The 9037-nt window shown below is 47.6% G+C and overlaps 1 protein-coding gene across 1 annotated transcript in view; it reads right to left on the bottom strand.

The window, feature by feature from the left end:
• Window positions 1-8693: 8693 nt before the first annotated feature.
• Window positions 8694-9037, bottom strand: part of Acot9 (acyl-CoA thioesterase 9) — a 27110-nt gene continuing 26766 nt past the window's right edge. The window contains 1 exon segment of the mRNA XM_048335492.1: window positions 8694-9037. This exon segment is cut by the window's right edge and continues 470 nt beyond it. The gene's annotated coding sequence lies outside the window, so the exon portion shown is untranslated.

Here is a 9037-nt window from a genome sequence, read left to right as displayed (position 1 = left end):
GAGATGTTTAATGCTCAAGGTATACAGGAATGTCAGTAGACAAGCAGCTACTTGAGAGTTAAGAACAGGATTACTGTTGGTGCCACACACACACACTTGTGATCAAAACAATAATGGGAGGCCTACAATAGGTGGATCATGGGTCAGGTACACACTGAGGAGTGAAGCAAGACCTTTCTGAGCTGTTTACTCTCCGCTGTGGCTCCCCCCTCCAAACCTCTGAGGGTAGCAGTAAAGAACAAGGAAACACTGTCCCTTTCCATAGCACTTAATAGAGATATCTAATGCCATAGCTCTCTGTCACTCCTGTATCTTGAAATGGTGTCACACTATATAGCCCATTTCAACTTCTACCAAATATATAAGTACCAGGTCATATGTTTAATATTTCTTGCCAGTCCTGGGGCTTGAACTCAGGGCCTGAGTGCTGTGCCAGGATAGCAGTATACCAGTTAAGCCACAGCTCCATCTTTGGATTTTTCTGTGTTCAATTGGAGATAAGGATCTCAGATTTTCTTGCCTGGGCTGGCTTTTTTTTTTTTTTTTTGCCAGTCCTGGGCCTTGGACTCAGGGCCTGAGCACTGTCCCTGGCTTCTTTTTGCTCAAGGCTAGCACTGTAGCACTTGAGCCACAGCACCACTTCTGGCTGTTTTCTATATATGTGGTGCTGGGAATCGAACCCAGGGCTTCATGTATACAAGACAAGCACTCTTACTACTAGGCCATATTCCCAGCCCCCTGGGCTGGCTTTGAACTGCAATCCACAGATCTGAAACCCTGATGTGGGGCACACCTGGAAGTCAACTAGCTGGCCCCGCCTGTTTCTCAGTCTTGGGGCCACGTGTGGCTAAGATGGCAGCGCCTAACAACAACGTGCAGCTGCTACAAGTGTCTTTGGTTATAACCCAGAGGCGGTTCTGTGGGCTGTGACACCCGGCTCTTCCACCCTTGATGGACAGCTCATGCCTCCCCTTCCTGCCGATCTTAGACCTGATTGGCTCCTGTGCCTTATATTAGTGGCACGTACTTCCCCAATAAACGAGATCTTGCGCTGACTTGACTCCCAGGCCCTCTGATTGTCCTCCGGTGAGGGAGGGCTGGGTGCGGGCGGTCTGTCGACCCTTTCCTTGCTTGGCTCATCCACTCGGGGCGTGCCTTCCTCGTCTCTCCCGCGGATCGGGGAGCACCGGGGGCTAAAGACCCCGACACACTGAGTAGCTAGCATGACATGTTTAATTTTGTGTGTGCATGGACTGGGGTTTGAAATTAGAGTTTCATGCAGTTGCTTAGCTTTGTGTGACAATGTTGGTACTAGGGTTTGAACGTGGATCCTTAAACTTTTTTTTGCCAGTCCTGGGCTTGAACTCTGGGCCTGAGCACTGTGCCTGGCTTCTTTTTGCTCAAGGCTAGCACTCTACCACTTGAGCCACAGCGCCACTTCCGGCTTTCTCTATATATGTGGTGCTGAGGAGTCGAACCCAGGGCTTCATGTGTCTGAGGCAAGCACTCTTGCCATTAGGCCATATTCCTAGCCCCTTAAACTTTCTCTTAGCTTTTTTTCTAAAGGCTATCGTTCTTTCTCTTGAGCCACAGCTCCACGACTGGCTTTTTGCTGGTAAAAAGTTCATGGCTCTGGGCACTAGTGGCTCCTACCTGTAATCCTAAGTACTGGAGAAGCTGAGGATCAGGGTTTCAGACCTACTCCAGGTAGGAAAGCCCATAATAGGCTTATCTCCAATTAATCACCAGAAAGTCGGAAGTGGAGCTCTGACTCAAAGTGGTAGAGCCTCTAGCTTTGAGCTAAAGAGCTTGGGGGACAGCACCTAGCCAGGCCCTAAATTCAAGCCCCACGCCTCCCAGATTTGTGTGCACAAACTGCTTTCAAGCCACAATCCTCAGATGTCTGCTTCATGAGTAGCTGTGACCGTAGGCATGAGCTGCCAGTGCCTGACAGCATCCTCCTTTCATGAGAGGGAAAACAAAATATTAATCCTCTACCCATCTCTCAGGAATAGATATTCCAGCAAGCACTGCTTCTCCAGATATACTGCCTATCCAGAAAAGAGCATGCTGAACTACAGTTATCCCTTAGTTTACTTCAGACTTACCTCTCAGATCAAAATGATTTCATGACATCAATTTCATCTGGGAGCAATGTGGTTACTAAAGGACACTTAAAATTGCCCAAATTTCATGGGAGGTGTTGGGGAGGGGGTTGTTTTGTGCCCATCCTGAGGCTTGAATTCAGGATTTGGGCATAGTTCCTGAGAATGTTTTGCTGAAAGCTAGCACTTCACCACTTGAACCAAAACTTTCAGCTTTTTATAGTTAATTGAACATAAAAGTCTCATGGACTTTCCTGCCCAGGCTGGCTTCAAATTGCAATCCTCAGATCTCAGCCTCTTCAGTAGCTAGGATTATAGGCATGAACCACTAGGGCCAGGCTATGTTTTAAGACAGCGTCTTACTGTGCAGCTGAAGATGGCCTTGAACTCCCCATTGCACTGTTGATGGCATTGCAGATGGGAATCCTCACACAGTTTTGCTTAATTTTTAGATAGACTAGCGTTTTTTCGGGAGCCCCTAGCCATCTTATGTGTAGCAACATACTTGTTTGTTGACATAGGACTTGGTTAACATTTTTGTCTGGGCTGCCCTTGTACTTGAACCTACCCATTTCAGCCTACCATGTAGCTGGAATTAATAGGCCTGAGCCACCAGGCCTTCAAATATCCCTTAAAATTTACATAGAGTGCCGTGCCTTACGGCTGTAATGTTTGCACTCAGAAGGCTGAGATCTGAATACCAAAATTTGAAACCAACTTGGAGGAAAAAAGTGTGAGGCTCTTACCACAAAAAGTCAGAAGAGCTGTATCTCAAGTGGTAGAGCTCTGGCCTTGAACAAAAGGACAAGGGACAGTTTTTGAGTTCAAACTGCAGTAACTTCACACACAAAAATGAACCTACCTGCTGGTAAAACTCAAAAATGTTCATTTGAGCCCATGTTATCCAATTCAAAGATTTTCAATTTCTCTCAAATCACAGATATAAAATTTATGCTCAACAAAGAAAGAGGAGGTGGGGGTAGGAGTGCCAGAGCAACTTTACACCCAGCCAGAAGTGCACATGAGCCCGTCCACGCTCCTACCCGCCCTCAGCTCAAGTGGTTAAGCACTTCTAGCCTTGAGTGAACAAAGTAAAGGAGAATGCCCAGGTTCAGAGTTCAAGCCTCAGTAACATCACAGGTACACACACACACACACACACCCCAAGCAATAAAAAACAGGAATTTGGGGGGAAATGGGAATTTCAGCCAAGTTGCTCAGTTAAAACTTTTCCTGGAGGCTGGGGATATGGCCTAGTGGCAAGAGTGCCTGCCTCATATACATGAGGCCCTGGGTTCGATTCCCAGCACCACATATACAGAAAATGGCCAGAAGTGGCGCTGTGGCTCAAGTGGCAGAGTGCTAGTTGAGCAAAAAGAAGCCAGGGGACAGTGCTCAGGCCCAGAGTCCAAGCCCCAGGACTGGCCAAAAAAAAAGAAAAAAAACTTTTCCTGGCACACTACAAAGATAAGAGTCTCTCAGCAGCAGTACACGTCGTCACTATGGGCCACTAAGGAAAAGGAGGTGAGGCGGGAAGGGCAGCGACTGGAATTGTGGGGTGTTTAAGGATCCAGAGAGTGGGGGCAAAGGAACAAGACTACCGCCACCCGTGGTGCACGTGAAACCGCTTCCTGCGCTTCTATCCACTTCAAGTAGATGGCACCAGGCCCTACCCCACCATGACCTCCACCCCAGCTCAGGACGTCAGCAAGAAATGGGGGACAGGAGGCTGGGAATGTGGCTTAGCGGTAGAGTGCTCGCCTAGCATGGATGAAGCCCTGGGTTCCATTCCTCAGCACCACATATATAGAAAAAGCCAGAAGGGACGCTGAGGCTCAAGGGGTAGAATCAGGCACAGTGCTCAGGCCCCAAGTTCAAGCCCTGGACTGTCAAAAACAAAAAAATGGGGAACAGTTCTTGGGTTCAAGCCCCTGTAACTTCTCACCCACCAAAATGAGTCTATACATTAGTAATAGTCCAGAACATTTCTTTGAGCCCAAACTGATTCAAAATCAGACAGTTTCTCCCCAAACCTCAGATAGAAATGCTCAGCCAAGGAAGGGGCGGGGGGGGGAGGGGGAGGGGGCAAGGGCAACCAAGGCGCCAGAGATTCTGAGGTCAAAAGAGCGACCGAAGTCCCCCACCGGAAGTGCGCATCCCGCGCCTATCCGGTGGGTAGGCAGCGCCTCGACTGTACCCCAGTGGGACGTCGACAGAGCGCCTGCGCGCTGCCCACCCGGCTCAACATGGCGCAGAGCGACACGAGGACCCCACCCCTGTCGGATTTCCAGTGCTGGATCTGTTTGGAGATCCTCGTGGAGCCCGTGACCCTGCCGTGCAAGCACACGCTGTGCAAGCCGTGCTTCCAGTCGTCCCTGGAGAAGGCGACCTTGAGGTGTCCCTTCTGCCGCGCGTGGATCTCCTCGTGGGCCCGACACCACGCTCGCCAGGATGCGCTGGTCAACACGGCGCTGTGGGAGGAGATCCAGACCCACTACCCACGGGAGTGCCGGGACAGGCTCCGCGGACAGAGCTCCGCGGTCTTCCCCGAGGCCGCTCAGCCCGAGCGTGTGCTCAGCGAGCCCGGAGAACTGCGGCAGGAGTACGAGCAGGAGATGCGCAAGATGGAGGCCGAGCTCCGGGCCAGGCAGGAGGAGGAGAGCCGGGCCAGCCTGGACTATATCCAAAAGCTGCTGGCCGCCGAGCGGGAGGAAAAGATGGCGCAGGCTGAGCAGCTGAGGCTGGAGATGCGGCAAAAACTGAGACGGCCGGCTTAGACCCCGGCCCTGAGGGAGCCAGCTCAGCCTGCGAGGAACATTCTAGAAACACGCAGCCTGTAGCCAGCAAGAAGCACAAGGGCCAACGGAATCATGTGGAAAATGTCCCCAAGGAGGCGCCACCTTCCTCTCTCCTCGAGCGGAGCATGCCGCCGCCTCCAGGCACAGTGCCACGGAGCAGCCGAGACGGGGGACCCGCGCCCGCTGCCACGGGACCCCCGCGGAGCTCGCCACCCGCCACTCCACGCCTCCATCCCGACATGCCGAAGCCGCGTCCCGAGCCACCTGCGCCGGGGCTTCCTGCAGGCCCCACCGTGGGCCCTCAAGGCCAAGCCACCCCAAAATGCCTTCAGCAAGCAGCTCGCCATCGTGCTGACCCGCCTCCCACCCGAGCTTCTCGGCTCTGCCCAAGAGGCCGCCCTACGCCCTGGCCAAGAAGGCAGTGGGCCCAGCAAGCCATCCCGGGGGCCGAAAGCTGCCAAGATCACAGCCGAGAGGGAGGGTGACCCACCACCCGGCCCGTGCACCCACACCGTGAGCTCCACAGCAACACGCGCATCCTCGGAAGTGGCCAGGGAGCCAGGCTTTTCTTGCACCAAGTGAAATCGCTCCCCTGACTTCATCGGCCCCACAGGCAACCACCATCACGTTCACGACCATGACCCTGAAGCAGCCAACATCCAAACAGCCACAGCGAGAACAGGACAGTGTGTTCGCCTTACACCCGCAGAAGCAGCCCAATTGGCACCTCAACAGTTCACGTTATCACAAAGGGTCCAGGGAGGAGCATCTGCTGGGAGGTAAGTTCTCACCTCTAGCCAGCAAGAGAAACTGATAGCATTTGAGAGATGAAAATTAACAACTTTCATCTCAGGTTCAGTGGAAACATCTATAGACAATTTAATAGACAATTTAATATACTTAAAATGTTCCTTTAGTATAGCTTACTAGTTCCTACAAGAGTATTTGAGTATGTTGCAGAGGCACACAAAGGAATGTATAGCTATGGTGTGCTTTATTTATAACCCAGTAGAACTGGCTTGTGAAGCTGTCTTTTCTCTTAGAGACCATTCTTTAAAAATGTGTCCTTAAATGTTTAAAAATTGCCATCTTCTGTAGATAGGTTTATCTATTTTGGAGACATTTATCTGTTTTGGAGGAGTTGCTGTTCTTTTGTTGTTTTGAGGGGGGGTAAAGTTTGGTGATTTTGTTCTTTATGAGAGAGAGTGAGAGAGAGAAAGAATGGTGATTTTGTTCTTTGGAGTGTGTGTGTGTGGTGATTTTGTTCTTTGGAGAGAGAGAGAGAGAGTGAGTGAGTGTGTGTGTGTGTGTGTGTGTGTGTGTGTGTGTGTGTTTGTACCTGAGGCTTGAGTTCAGGGCCTAAGCTCTGTCCCTGAGCTTTTTTGGCTCAAGGATATTGCCTACTAGTTGAACCCTAATTCCACTCCCCTTCACTTTTATGGTTAGAGATAAGATTGTCATGGACCTTACTACCCTGGCTGTATACAAACCTGGATTCTTACATCTGAGACTCCTGCATAGCTAGGACTACAGCCATGAGCCACCGTTGCTAGGCCTTTTTTATCGTTGTGGGTAGGAGGGGGGTTAAAGGGTCAAAGTTGTTGTTCTGGCCTTCTTCAAGGCCTCCTAATGTAGTCCAGTCTGTGTGATCCTCTTGTCTCACCCTCTGGAGTGCTGACATGACTTTTCAGTATGCCCCACCACACAGGGCTAAACTTAGGGTCTTTAAAGGAGTATAAGAGTCAGAAAAGGATGTAAGTGTGTTTTCTAATGTTAATAGTTGTTTTTATTGTTCTAGGAATAGCTGTGTTGAACTCAGTTTGACAGTTATAAATTGAAAAATGTTTTAGAGCACTGCTTCTTAAGAGGTCTCCTACTCCCTAGGTCATGAATTGTTAATGTCTTAAATGGGGGTGCTAGAAGCATCACTTAGCAGTAAAGCACTTTCCTAGCATGAACTAGGCCATAGGTTAGATCCACATCACCACCAATATTTTCTTAAGCACAATATACCAACCAGAATTTACTATAAGAGCTTTATATCACATTACCCTTATGTTATAGAAAAAAAAAAACCTTTACTTCATTGTCATTTATAGTCACAATGACTTTTGAATGTAGACAAATATTTTGGGACTGGGCATGATGGTACATGCCGGGTAAGCATAGGATTTTCAAGGCAGAGGCAATGGGATTGTCTCAGGCCAGACTGCAGTGAGAACCTCTCACGGAAGAAAGAAGACATATAGAGATACATACATAGATTAGATAGATGATCTGTAGATGATAGGTAGTAGAAATGATAATACATAAAATTTATTTATAGGATAAATGATACATAGATGCTAGATTAAGAAATGATAGAACTTAAATAGATTAGAAAAATACATAGATAAGATACATAGACACTGGTTTTTCTCGTAACTGGAAAGTTTAAATTAGAAGGCAGTCTTATTTTGTGAAATTTAATTAAAAAGCAGTTAGTGGTGGTTAATTAATATGAACTTTTAACGAAGTTTTAATCTATGTGATATCTACTTTTCCATTTAATGTAAAAAATAAGATAAAATGTCCTGGAGTTCATTCTAGCTTTTACATCGTCAGTGTTTTAGTGTCATTAAGGTTTATTCCCTGAATTTTGCCAGGAAGTTGTTCATCATTGTGAACATAATGGAATCTATGTCAACAATGAGCAGGAAACTTTGGAGAACATTTAGATGCTGCATATTTTGTGCAGCAGAGATTCAAACCCAGAGCTTCTGCATATGCTAGGCAAGCCTATTCCCTCTAGTGCTAATTCAAATTTTGGCTTGTTCTTTCTCTATAAAAGTAATTGCCCTCTCAATAATTGGAGTGCTATGAAGCATAAACACAAACTCTCATTTGTCTAAAAAAGAATTTTCTTCATTGTTTTTCTGATTTCACTTTATGTTTTAGAGTAAATATTGCTAGAAGCCCTAAAATTAAAAGTTCTCTAAACATTCTCAAAGAGAGAAGTAGCCTGTAACACAGGATACATAGGATTTAGTAAGACTTCCTGACTAAAATTGGTTTTAAGATTTTCTTTTTCTTTTTTTTTGTTTTGTTTTGTTGGTGGTCAGGCCTGAACTCAAGGCCTGGGTACTGTCCCTGAACTCTTTTGCACAAAGCTAGTGCTCTACAAACTTTGAGCCACCAGTTCCATTTTTGTGGTGGTTACTGGAGATAAGAGTCTCATGGACTTTCCTGCCCAGGCTGGCTTCAAACCACAATCCTGAGATCTCGGCCTTCCAAGTGGGCCTGGGCCTTGGACTCAGGGCCTGAGCACTGTCCCTGGCTTCTTTTTGCTCAAGGCTAGCACTCTACCACTTGAGCCACAGCGCCACTTCTGGCCGTTTTCTACATATGTGGTGCTAGGGAATTGAACCCAGGGCTTCATGTATACGAGGCAAGTGCTCTTGCCACTAGGCCATATCCCCAGCCCCTTTTCTCTCATTTTGGTAGAAGAGGATGAAAATGTTCATTTCTCAGAGAATACTAAAGGTGTACAGAGCTTGAGCATCTGAAATTAAAATCATTAAAAATAACAGTTCTCGTCTATTCTTTACTGGAGAGGGACAGAATACTAACAATCTAGAAGCCGATTGTGCATTATTATGTGATCTTATCCTCTTAAATTATTAAAATGTTATTAAAACTACAACCAGATACTGGTAGGTCACCACCTCTAATCCTACTGACTTGGGAGGCTGATATCTGGGGAATCAGAGTCAATGGTCCAGGACCCCCTTTTCAACTAATATATGGGTGGGGTGGTTCGTGACTATCATCCTAGCTACATGGGAAGCTAAGATGAAGATCACAGTTCAGGGCAGCCAAGGCAGAAAAATTCATCTCAGTGGAAGAAACTGGGGGAAGGGGTTACCCATCATCCCACCTATAGCTGGAAACCTAAAACAGGTAGAACATATTGTAGGTGTGTACTATCATAGAGCTGAGTGCCGGTGGCTCATGCCTGTAACCCCAATTACCCAAGAGGCAGAAGCAGGATGATCTCAAATTTGAAGGCTGGCCAGGAAAGTTAGCTATTTAGGACTCAAAAGCAACAAACAAAAAGGGGGTTCTGAGAGCATTGTTTGAATGTTTACAAGGCCC

This window comes from Perognathus longimembris, chromosome 28 (assembly GCF_023159225.1).
Source record: "Perognathus longimembris pacificus isolate PPM17 chromosome 28, ASM2315922v1, whole genome shotgun sequence".
Lineage (NCBI taxonomy): Eukaryota > Metazoa > Chordata > Mammalia > Rodentia > Heteromyidae > Perognathus > Perognathus longimembris.
The sequence above is the reverse complement of the archived record's forward strand: the minus strand, read 5'-3'. Positions and strand labels throughout refer to the sequence as shown.